The sequence below is a fragment of the Bos mutus genome, chromosome 22 (genome assembly GCF_027580195.1).
Source record: "Bos mutus isolate GX-2022 chromosome 22, NWIPB_WYAK_1.1, whole genome shotgun sequence".
Taxonomy (NCBI): Eukaryota; Metazoa; Chordata; class Mammalia; order Artiodactyla; family Bovidae; genus Bos; species Bos mutus.
The window spans coordinates 1,748,980-1,762,463 of NC_091638.1; positions in this window are offsets into that span (position 1 = coordinate 1,748,980).

Below are 13,484 nucleotides of genomic sequence, written 5' to 3' on the forward strand. Positions count from 1 at the left end.
CAGTTACAGTTGACAATTTGTGGAAACTGAAATTTGAATCACATGGTTAGGGTATTGGTGTTATTTAACTAAGCCATAGTCATTGAAATTTGTGCATACTGGAACTATACAAGGTGAGATCTCTCTCTCCTTGCATTCCAAAGGGCTCTTCTCCAGCACCACAGTTTGAAAACATCAATTCTTCAGTGCTCAGCCTTCTTAGGAAGTCAGAGTTGGGTGGCTGACAGCAGGAGAAAGAACACTGACACCTGAGACCCAAGAAAAACATTTATTATTATTCTTTTATTTTGATTCATTCTATAGTTGCTTCTGGATTTTTAAATCTTCTTCCCCCCCCCCTTTGTTGCTGTTCTTGTTGCTTTTATTATTGTAATCTGTGTTTAAGCTTTTAAGAACTTTTTTTAAAGAGAACTTTTTTTAATCACTCTTTTTTTCCCTTTATACTTTCACCTGTATGTTTGGTTTTTGTGGTTCTGTGGATTTCCCCCTCTATTTTACCCTTTATGGTTGTTTTTCTCTTGTTGCAATTTTTCTTTAATATACATTTTGCCAATTTTTTTTTTTTCTTTTTCCCCCACATGTGTTAATCTGTTTTGTTTGCTTTGCTTTTCTTTCTTTGTTTGATTACATTATTATTTGCCATTCTGCTTTGGTCTTGTCTTCTATTTTGTGTTTTAGTTAACTTTGTTTATTTCTTTTATTTTTGAAATTATGAAAATATGATAACACATTTACAGGAGACTTGGAAAATACAGAACAAAATTACATATCAGATCAGATCAGATCAGATCAGTCGCTCAGTCGTGTCCAACTCTTTACGACCCCATGAATCGCAGCACGCCAGGCCTCCCTGTCCATCACCAACTCCCGGAGTTCACTCAGACTCACGTCCATCGAGTCAGTGATGCCATCCAGCCGTCTCATCCTGTGTCTTCCCCTTCTCCTCCTGCCCCCAATCCCTCCCAGCATCAGAGTCTTTTCCAAAGAGTCAACTCTTCGCATCATGTGGCCAAAGTACTGGTGTTTCAGCTTTAGCATCATTCCTTCCAAAGAAATCCCAGGGCTGATCTCCTTCAGAATGCACTGGTTGGATCTCCTTGCAGTCCAAGGGACTCTCAAGAGTCTCCTCCAACACTACAGTTCAAAAGCATCAATTCTTTGGCACTTAGCCTTCTTCACAGTCCAACTCTCACATCCATACATAACCACAGGAAAAAACATAGCCTTGACTAGATGAACCTTTGTTGGCAAAGTAATGTCTCTGCTTTTGAATATGCTATCTAGGTTGGTCATAACTTTCCTTCCAAGGAGTAAGTGTCTTTTAATTTCATGGCTGCGGTCACCATCTGTAGTGATTTTGGAGCCCAGAAAAATAAAGTCTGACACTGTTTCCACTGTTTCCCCATCTATTTCCCATGAAGTGATGGGACCGGATGCCATGATCTTTGTTTTCTGAATGTTGAGCTTTAAGTCAACTTTTTCACTCTCCTCTTTCACTCTCATCAAGAGGCTTTTTAGTTCCTCTTCACTTTCTGCCATAAGGGTGATGTCATCTGCATATCTGAGGTTATTGATATTTCTCCTGGCAATCTTGATTCTAGCTTGTGTTTCTTCCAGTCCAGTGTTTCTCATGATGTACTCTGCATATAAGTTAAATAAACAGGGTGACAATATACAGCCTTGATGTACTCCTTTTTCTATTTGGAACCAATCTGTTGTTCCACGTCCAGTTCTAACTGTTGCTTCCTGACCTGCATACAAATTTCTCAAGAGGCAGATCAGGTCGTCTGGTATTCCCATCTCTTGAAGAATTTTCCACAGTTTATTGTGATCCACACAAAGGCTTTGGCAGAAATAGATGCCTTTCTGGAACTCTCTTGCTTTTCCCACTATCCAGCGGATGATGGCAATTTGATCTCTGGTTCCTCTGCCTTTTCTAAAACCAGCTGGAACATCAGGAAGTTCACGGTTCACATATTGCTGAAAAATTACATATAGTTCTACTATTTTAAAAAAAGTGAAAGTGTTAGTTGCTCAGTTATGTCTGACTCTTTGCAACCTCATGGACTGTAGCCCATCAGGCTCCTCTGTCCATAGAATCCTCCAGGCAAGAATACTGGAATGGGTAGCCATTCCCTTCTCCTGGGGATCTTCCTGACCCAGGGATAGAACATGGGTCTCCTGCATTGCAGATTGTTTTCTATCTGAGCCACCAGGAAAGCCCCACGATTATTTTTTTAAATAGATAAATTTAAATTTTTAGTTGGAGTTTCAATATCAAACTCTCAAAAATTATTACACAGAAAAGTAAAAGGATAAAGTATACCTGAAAAGCACTATGAACCAATTCAACATAATTAAGGTTTATACAATTTTCACACAATATAGGCACACAAATTCTATTCAAGTTTCATAGACTATAAACTAGAAGACCCTGGAACGTATCCAGGGACATAAAACAAGGTAAAAAAATTTCATAGTCTATTGAAATTATGCAGAGCCTGTTCTCTTACCAGTGTGAAATTATGTTAGAAATCAATATCAAAAAACGTCTTAGGGGGAAAAGAAAATGGCTGCTCCCTCTATCCTAGAGAATGTCTGTTTGAGAAGTGCATCTTTATTCTGCAGAACTCTGCAGCTCCAGGGCAGAAGAACCACTGGCTGGATGAAGCCAACAGGCTTCAAGTAGGGAGGAAGTAGAAATGCCCCACTAGGGGCTACACCTAGACTCTGCTATAACTTTGGATCTGACCTTGTCTCCTGTGACCTACTTCACAGATTATGCCTTTTACTCCCTTGTTTTCTGGGAGTAAAATCAGCACTGGGATTCACAAATGGCAATAAAAATACTGTGAAGCAAAGCTGGAGTGACTTTCTCTATAGGCCTTGCAAGGCCAACTAAGTATTTGTTCATTCCAATCCTGCCCTTTTTCTCAGTGATGGAATCTTACAAAACCCAAATAACTTTAATCTTCCCTTATGGCATTGCATAGGGTCTGAATCAGTTCAGTTCAGTTCAGTTGCTCAGTCATGTCCGACTCTTTGTGACCACATGGACTGCAGCAAACCAAGCTTCTCTGTGCTTCACCAACTCCTGGAGCCTATTTAAACTCATGTCCATTGAGTTAGTGATACCATCTCATCCTCTGTCATCCCCTTCTCCTCCTGCCTTCAGTCTTTCCAAGCATCAGGTGGCCAAAGCATTGGAGTTTCAACTTCAGCATCAGTCCTTCTAATGAATATTCAGGACTAATTTCCTTTAGGATGGACTGATTGGATCTCCTTGCAGTCCAAGGGACTCTCCAAAGTCTTTTCCAACACCACAGTCAAAAGCATCAATTCTTTGGCACTCAGCTTTCTTTATGGTCCAACTCTCACGTCCATACATGACTACTGGAAAAACCATAGCATTGACTGACGGACCTTTGTTGGAAAAGTAATGTCTCTGCTTTTTCGTATGCTGTCTATGTTGGTCATAGCTTTTCTTCCAAGGAGCAAGTTTCTTTTAATTTCATGACTACAGTCACCATCTGCAGTGATTTTAAAATCATCTGCAGGGTCTGAATAGGCACTGACAAAAGTTCTCGTATCTTGAATCATCTGAGCCTTACTGAAGTAAAGAATAGGCTTTACAAGAGCCATTTGAGAGTAGAACTAAGAAATGAGCTCAAGAGTCATTGGCCTGCAAACACAGGCAGCAGGATTACAAGACCCATGAATATTTTAGTAATACAGCATTGATGTGAGGCTCACTGAAAACAAGTGCCATCAATTTCAGTTCACTTCAGTTCAGTTGCTCAGTCATGTCCGAATCTTTGTCACCCCATGAACCACAGCACACCAGGCCTCCCTGTCCACCACCAACTCCCGGAGTCCAACCAAACCCATGTCCACTGAGTTGGTGATGCCATCTAACCATCTCATCCTCCGTCATCCCCTTCTCCTCCTGCCCTCAATCTTTTCTAGCATCAGGGCCTTTTCCAATGAGTCAGGTCTTCACATCAGGTGGTCAAAGTGTTGGAGTTTCACCTTCAACATCAGTCCTTCCAATGAACACCCAGGACTGATCTCCTTTAGGATGGACTGGTTGGATCTCCTCACAGGCCAAGGGACTCTCAAGAGTCTTCTCAAACACCACAGTTCAAAAGGATCAATTCTTTGCTGCTCAGCTTTCTTTATAGTCCAACTCTCACATCCATACATGACAATTGGAAAAACCATAGCCTTGACTAGATGGAGCTTTGTCATCAAAGTAATATCTATGCTTTTTAATATGCTATCTAGGTTGGTCATAGCTTCTCTTCCAAGGAGCAAGTGTCTTTTACTTTCATGGCTGCAGTCACCATCTGTAGTAATTTTGGAGCCCAAGAAAATAAAGTCTGTCACTGTTTCCTTTGTTTTCCCATGTATTTGCCATAAATAAATGAGACCAGTTGCCATGATCTTAGTTTTTTGTTTGAAGCCAGCTTTTTCACTCTCTTCTTTCACTTTCATCAAGAAGCTCTTTAGTTCTTCTTCGCTTTCTGCCATAACAGTGGTGTCTCCCAGCAATCTTGATTCCAGCTTGTGCTTCATCTAGCCCAGCATTTTGCATGTTGTACTCTGAATATAAGTTAAATATGTTCCCAATTTGGAACAAGTTTGTTGTTCCATATCCGGTTCTAACTTTGCTTAGAACAAATACGTCCGGTTGCTTCTTGACCTGCATACAGATTTCTCAGGAGGCAGGTAAGGTGGTCTGGTATTCCCATCTCTTGAAGAGTTTTCCACAGATTGTTGTGATCTACACAGTCAAAGGCTTTGGTGTAATAAATAAATCAGAAGTAGATATACATAAGCTCTATTTGGAAATATGGAAATTATGTTACATAAAGCAGTCCACAGGAAAAAAAGAAATGCAATGTGATACATAAATAGTAGTATGTTATGTCTATTTGACCACACACACACACACAACACCCTGGAATGCAAAAAAAAAAAAAAAAAAAAAAATAGGTAAACAATATTTTCTGTCTCTTTTGAAAATTATTTTAATGGTAAAGATACAGACCATTTAGGGTAATCCCCAAAGTAATGAAAATGCAATAACACGAACTGCAGGTGCCTCCTTTGATGTGAGGTGGAAGAGAGACTAGGATCCTGTGGTGGTAAACACTCCAGGAGGTCACATAACCTTAAAGCCCTATATAAGTTGGCTGGTCAGAAAAGTTCCTCATACATTTTCAAGGCTGCATTTCAAGCTGCACCTTCTCCAGGAGTGTTAACCAGCACCCGCATTTCATAGTCCTAGTGATAGGTGAACCAGAGCTCAAGCTCAGGTTGACATTCTGTAAATTTGATATTCAGCATATTTCTCTTTGGCTAATTAGACAAGTGCTCAAATATTTTCCTGATTGCATTTAGGAAATGGAGGACTCTTTTTGTTTGTTTGCCTTGCTTCTTTGTTTGCTTATTTTCCCCCTGTATTTGCACATTTATATAGCCTTAAATGGGCTTCCCAGGTGGCACTAGTGGTAAAGAACATGCCTACCAATGCAGGAAACACAAGAGACTGTTTGATCCCTGGGTCAGGGAGATCCCCTGGAGGAGGGCATGGAAAGGCACTCCAGTATTCTTGCCTGGAGAATCCCATGGACAGAGGAACCTGGTGGGCCACAATCTATAGAGTCACAAAAATTGGACATGACTGAAGTGACTTAGCACATAGTCTTAGATAGGCACCATTGGTAGTATACAAGTAGGGTTTTAATACAAAGCAAGATATCAGAATCTCTCACTCCATACACTTGTTAAAAACATGATTACTATATTCTGTGGGACACCATATTCTTTCCCCACTGTGTCCATCTTCCTAAACTCCTTTTTACAGACATGTCCTATCCTCTGCTATGTATCTTTAAGTTTTTTCTAGGTTTGCTTTTCTAGCAAACTTTTATTTATTGTTTTTCTTGCTGTTCATGTTTCTCACAAAAATGAATTCAAACATATTTCTCTTCTTTTCCTGACCTTTTACTTGGGTAGGTTCACTCAAGGTTCCTGCTCTGTCTGAAATGCAATTAGATTCCACCCTGGTTTTGGTTCAATAGACTGAACACAGCTACTTCATTACTAACTCTTTCTTATGCATGTTTATGATTCTTTTATGCATGGCTGTGCAACCTTAGAAAGGTTTGTATATCCTATAATTTCAGAGAAATTGTACACGTTCCTGTTCTGTAATGATGTATCCTATGAATTTATTTGATGTATTTGCTGTATATGCAAGAAAGTCATTGAAATTCCTTCCATGAATAGGTAATTGGGAAACTCAACTTCAAAAAAATATTTTGTTCTTAAAAAAATAAATTTGTTCTTAATGTACCATATTTCATGAAAATGGCAAAGAAATAACATTAAAGTCAGCATTGTCACCCCTAAATAGCCCTGAAAGAGCCATAAACACTGATGGAATCATTTTTCTATAAGCTTTGAATATGCAAATAATTTGGCTTATTTTTACCTCTTCATTGATCATATGATACAGTGAATAAATACATAAATAACAACAAAAATAGCATATCAAGATAGAAATAGAGATTAAAGAGTTTGAAAAAGGAGCTATTGTTAGGTAGAATACGACAAAGGAGTCCAAATAGCAGTGGCTAAAAGACAAAGAAGGAAAAAAGCCTGTGAAAATGGAGCAAAAGAAAATCCGTGGACTGGAGTGAGAACTTCAGGTGAAACAAACACGCTGCCTTCTTGGCTAGCCCAATTTGCAGAGGGCAGGCTCAAGGTGGGGGAGACAAACATATAAAAGGAGGAAGCCAAGACAGATTGAGATCTCTCCTCTGGGGTCGGCCCATCCTCACAACTTGAGGGTGTACTATCTTTTGCTTTCCAAATAAAACTGAGCTGTAATCAAACTGTAACACTGGTCCACCATTTCAAATCTTTGCTGTGGTGAGACAGAACTGAGGAAATTACACAGTGCCCGATATCTCTGGGGCCATGACTCAGATTTAACCTAGCTGAAACAACCTTGGCTTAGTCCCCGTGAAGCGGAGGCCAAGCACAACAGAAGCCCAGCTTGGCAAAAGCTCCTGCAGTGGAAGCTAAATGTGAAGAAAACCCAGCACAGTGGAAGTGACAAGTATTCCACCATGCTGGAAACCGGAATAGCAAAAACAAACTTGCAGAAAGCTCACGTGGCTCAGTTTCCAAATCCAGAAGACCTCTGGCTAAGGTAGGAGGTCCTTACCCTATAGCTGGAAGGACATATGGCTAATAAAATCTTAATTCCTTTGCAATCTCTCATTTCTTGTTTCCTGCAAACAGGCGAGCGGCAGTGGGTGCAATGAGGGCTTCTGGCACTATGAAGGAACTAGTTGAGTGAAAGAGAATATATTGTCTAGGAAAACTTGTGGATGACAACTGATTAATCTTTAGTAGCATGGGAAGCCCTTGTATTCATAAATCAACATACTCAGTCTCATATTAAGAGGGTTAACAGGTAGGAAGGCCAGAGGTCCCCAAGTTGCAGGAGGAAATAAACTGCAAGTGGCAGACTTTTGTCCCTTCTCTACACAAAATTAAAAGAGGCTTCTTTTAATTCTGTGTTGTTGACACTGGCGGCGGCTGAGAGGAGCTACCCCACACTGCGGAGATCAGGGGTGGCTGCCAAGGAGTGGCGGCTGCGTGGGCGCAGGAGGGCCGAGAGGAGTTACTCCACATTCAAGGTCAGGAGTGCCGGCCATGAGGAGATACCCGTGGTCCAAGGTAAGAGAAACCCAAGTAAGATGGTAGGTGTTGCGAGAGGGCATCAGAGAGCAGACACACTGAAACCATAATCACAAAAAACTAGCCAACCTGATCACACGGACCACAGCCTTGTCTAACTCAATGAAACTAAGCCACACCATGTGAGGCCACCCAAGATGGGCGGTCATGGTGGAGAGGTCTGACAGAATGTGGTCCACTGGAGAAGGGAATGGCAAACCACTTCAGTATTCTTGCCTTGAGAACCCCATGAACAGTACGAAAAGGCAAAATGATAGGATACTGAAAGAGGAACTCCCCAGGTCAGTAGGTGCCCAATATGCTACTGGAGATCAGTGGAGAAATAACTCCAGAAAGAATGAAGGGATGGAGCCAAAGCAAAAACAGTACCCAGCTGTGGATGTGACTGGTAATAGAAGCAAGGTCCAATGCTGTAAAGAGCAATATTGCATAGGGACCTGGAATGTTAGGTCCATGAATTAAGGCAAATTGGAAGTGGTCAAACAGGAGATGGCAAGAGTGAACGTCGACATTCTAGGAATCAGAGAACTAAAATGGACTGGAATGGATGAATTTAACTCAGATGACCATTGTATCTGCTACTGTGGGCAGGAATCCCTCAGAAGAAATGCAGTAGCCATCATAGTCAACAAAGAGTCTGAAATGCAGTACTTGGATGCAATCTCAGAAATGACAGAATGATCTCTGTTCGTTTCCAAGACAAACCATTCAATATCATGGTGATCCAAGCCTATGCCCCAACCAGTAACATTGAAGACGTTGAAGTTGAATGGTTCTATGAAGACCTACAAGACATTTTAGAACTAACACCCAAAAAAAGATGTCCTTTTCATTATAGGGTACTGGAATGCAAAAGTAGGAAATCAAGAAACACCTGGAGTAACAGGCAAATTTGGCCTTGGAACACAGAATGAAACAGGGCAAAGGCTAATAGAGTTTTGCCCAGAGAATGCACTGGTCATAGCAAATACCCTCTTCCAACAACACAAGAGAAGACTCTACACATGGACATCACCAGATGGTCAACACCAAAATCAGATTGATTATATTCTTTGCAGCCAAAGATGGAGAAGCTCCATACAGTCAGCAAAAACAAGACCGGGAGCTGACTGTGGCTCAGATCATGAACTGTTTATTGACAAATTCAGACTTAAATTGAAGAAAGTAGGGAAAACCACTAGACCATTCAGGTATGACCTAAATCAAATCCCTATACAGTGGAAATGAGAAATAGATTTAAGGGCCTAGATCTGATAGATAGAGTACCTGATGAACTATGGACAGAGGTTCATGACATTGTACAGGAGACAGGGATCAAGACCATCCCCATGGACTGCTGCTACTGCTATTGCTAAGTCACTTCAGTGGTGTCGGACTCTGTGTGACCCCATAGACGGCAGCCCACCAGGCTCCCCCGTCCCTGGGATTCTCAAGGCAAGAACACTGGAGTGGGTTGCCATTTCCTTCTCCAATGCATGAAAGTGAAAGTGAAGTCACTCAGTCATGTTCAACTCTTAGCGATGCCATGGACTGCAGCCCACCAGGCTCCTCTGTCCATGGGATTTTCCAGGTGAGAGTACTGGAATGGGTTGCCATTGCCTTCTCCATCCCCACAGAAAAGAAATGCAAAAAAGCAAAATGGCTGTCTGGAGAGGTCTTACAAATAGCTGTGAAAAGAAGAGAAGCAAAAATCAAAGGAGAAAAGAAAGATATAAGCATCTGAATGCAGAGTTCCAAAGAATAGCAAGAAGAGATAAGAAACCCTTCCTCAGTGATAAATGCAAAGAAATAGAGGAAAACAATAGAATGGGAAAGACTAGAGATCTCTTCAAGAAAATTAGGGAGACCAAGGGAACATTTCATGCAAAGATGGACTCGGTAAAGGACAGAAATGGTATGGACCTAACAGAAGTAGAATATATTAAGGAGAGGTGGAAATAATACACAGAAGAACTGTACAAAAAAGATCTTCACGACCCACATAATCAAAATGATGTGATCACTCACCTAGAGCCAGACATCCTGGAATGTGAAGTCAAGTGGGTCTTAGAAAGCATCACTACGAACAAAGCTAGTGGAGTTGATGGAATTCCAGTTGAGTTATTCCAAATCCTGAAAGATGATGCTGTGAAAGTGCTGCACTCAATATGCCAGCAAATTTGGAAAACTCAGCAGTGGCCACAGGACTGGAAAAGGTCAGTTTTCATTCCAATCCCAAAGAAAGGCAATGCCAAAGAATGCTCAAACTAATGCACGGTTGCATTCATCTCACACTCTAGTAAAGTAATGCTCAAAATTCTCCAAGCCAGGCTTCAGCAATACGTGAATCGTGAACTTCCAGATGTTCAAGCTGGTTTTAGAAAAGGCAGAGGAACCAGGGACCAAATTGCCAATATCCACTGGATCCTCGAAGAAGCAAGAGAGTTACAGAAAAACATCTACTTCTGCTTTATTGACTATGTCAAAGCCTTTGACTGTGTGGATCACAATAAACAGTGGAAAATTCTTCAAGAGATGGGAATACCAGACCATGGGATTTCCCAGGCAAGAGTACTGGAGTGGGCTGCCATTGCCTTCTCCGCCTCAGTAGACGATACCCTGTTATTGAGTCATAGGAATCCCAGGAGAAGAAGACAAAAAGAAAGACCATGAGGAAATACTTGAGGAGATAATAGTTGAAAACTTCCCTAAAGTGGGGAAGGAAATAATCACCCAAGTCCAAGAAACCCAGACAGTCCCAAACAGGATAAACCCAAGGCAAAACACCCCAAGACATATATTAATCAAATTAACAAAGATCAAACACAAAGAACAAATATTAACAGCAGCAAAGGAAAAACAACAAATAACACACAAGTGGATTCCCATAAGGATAACAGCTGATCTATCAATAGAAAACTCTTCAGGCCAGGAGGGAATGGCAAGACATACGTAAAGTGATGAAATAAAATAACCTACAGCCCAGATTACTGTACCCAGCAAGGATCTCATTCAAATATGAAGGAGAAATCAAAAGCTTTACAGACAAGCAAAAGCTGAGAGAATTCAGCACCACCAAACCAGCTCTCCAACAAATACTAAAGGATATTCTCCAGACAGGAAACACAGAAAGGGTGTATAAATTCGAACCCAAAACAATAAAGTAAATGGCAATGGGATCATACTTATCAATAATTACCTTAAATGTAAATGGGTTGAATGCCCCAACCAAAAGACAAAGACTGGCTGAATGGATACAAAAACAAGACCCCTATATATGTTGTCTACAAGAGACCCACCTCTAAACAAGGAACATATACAGACTGAAAGTGAAGGGCTGGAAAGATATTCCATGGAAATAGAGACCAAAAGAAAGCAGGAGTAGCAATACTCATATCTGATAAAATAGACTTTAAAACAAAGCCTGGGGAAAGAGACAAAGAACGACACTAAACAATGATCAAAGGATCAATCCAAGAAGAAGATATAACAATTATAAACATATATGCACCCAACATAGGTGCACCGCAATATGTAACAAGTATGAAAGGGGAAATTAACAATAACACAATAATAGTGGGAGACTTTCATACTCCACTCCCACCTATGGATAGATCAACTAAACAGAAAATTAACAAGGAAACACAAACTTTAAATGATACAATAGACCAATTAAATCTAATCAATATCTATAAGACATTTCACCCCAAAACAATGAAATTCACCTTTTTATCAAGCACACATGGAACCTTCTGCAGGATAGATCACATCCTGGGCCATAAATCTAGCCTTGGTAAATTAAAAAAAAATTGAAATCATTCCAAGCATCTTTTCTGACCACAATGTAGTAAGATTAGACCTCAATTACAGGAGAAAAACTATTAAAAATGCCAAATATGGAAGCTGAACTACACCCTGCTGAATAACCAACAAATCACAGAAGAAATCAAAAAGAAATCAATATATGCATAGAAATGAATGAAAATTAAAACACAACAATCCAAAACCTGTGGACACTGTAAAAGCAGTACTAAGAGGAAGGTTCATAGCAATACAGGCATACCTCAAGAAACAAGAAAAAAGTCAAATAAATAACCTAACTCTACAGCTAAAGCAACTAAAAAAGGAAGAAATGAAGAACACCAGGGTTAGTAGAAGGAAATAAATCTTAAAAATTAGGGCAGAAATAAACACAAAAGAAACAAAAGAGACCATAGCAAAAATCAACAAAGCCAAAAGCTGGTTCTTTGAGAGGATAAATAAAATTGACAAACCATTAGCTAGATTCATCAAAAAACAAAGGGAGAAAAGTCAAATCAATAAAATTAGAAATAAAAATGGAAAGATCACAACAAACAACACAGAAATACAAAGGACAATAAGAGACTACTATCAGCAATTATATACCAATAAAATGGACAATTTGGAAGAAATGGACAAATTCTTAAAAAAGTACAATTTTCCAAAACTGAATCAGGAATAAATAGAAAATCTTAACAGACCCATCACAAGCACAGAAATTGAAACTAATCAGAAATCTTCCAGCAAACAAAAGCCCAGGTCCAGACGGCTTCACAGCTGAATTCTATGAAAAATTAGAGAAGAGCTAACATCTGTCCTACTCAAACTCTTCCAGAAAATTGCAGAGGAAGGTAAACTGCCAAACTCATTCTATGAGGCCACCATCACCCTAATACCAAAACCTGATAAAGATGCCACAAAAAAAGAAAACTACAGGCCGATGTCACTGATGAACATAGATGCAAAAATCTTTAACAAAATTCTAGCAATCAGATCCAACATCACATTAAAAAGACCATACATCATGACCACGTGGGCTTTATCCCAGAGCTGCAAGGATTCTTCAATGTCCCCAAATCAATCAATGTAATACAGCACATTAACAAATTGAAAAATAAAAGTCATATGATCATCTCAATAGATGCAGAGAAAACCTTTTGACAAAATCCAACATCCATTTATGATAAAAAAAAAAAAAAACCAACACTTCCAGAAAGCAGGAATAGAAGGAACATACCTCAACATAATAAAAGCTATATATGACAAACCCACAGCAAACATTATCCTCAATGGTGAAAAATTGAAAGCATTTCCCCTAAAGTCAGGAACAAGACAAGGGTGCCCACTCTGACCACTACTATTCAACATAGTTTTGGAAGTTTTGGCCACAGCAATCAGAACAGAAAAAGAAATAAAAGGAATCCAAATTGGAAAAGAAGTAAAACTCTCATTGTTTGCAGATGACATGATCCTCTACATAGAAAACCCTAAAGACTCCACCAGAAAATTACTAGAGCTAATCAATGAATATAGTAAAGTTGCAGGATATAAAATCAACACACAGAAATCGCTTCCATTCCTATACGCTAACAATGAGAAAACAGAAAGAGAAATTAAGGAAACAATTCCATTCACCATTGAGATGAAAAGAATAAAATACTTGTGAATGTATCTACCTAAAGAAACAAAAGACCTATATATAGAAAACTATAAAACACTGGTGAAAGAAATCAAAGAGGACACTAAGAGATGGAGAAATATACCAAGCTCATGGATCAGAAGAATCAATATAGTGAAAATGAGTATACTATCCAAAGAAATATCCCCAATCCCTATCAAGTTACCAATGGTATTTTCCACAGGGCTAGAACAAATAATTTCACAATTTGTATGGAAATACAAAAAACCTCGAATAGCCAAAGCAATCT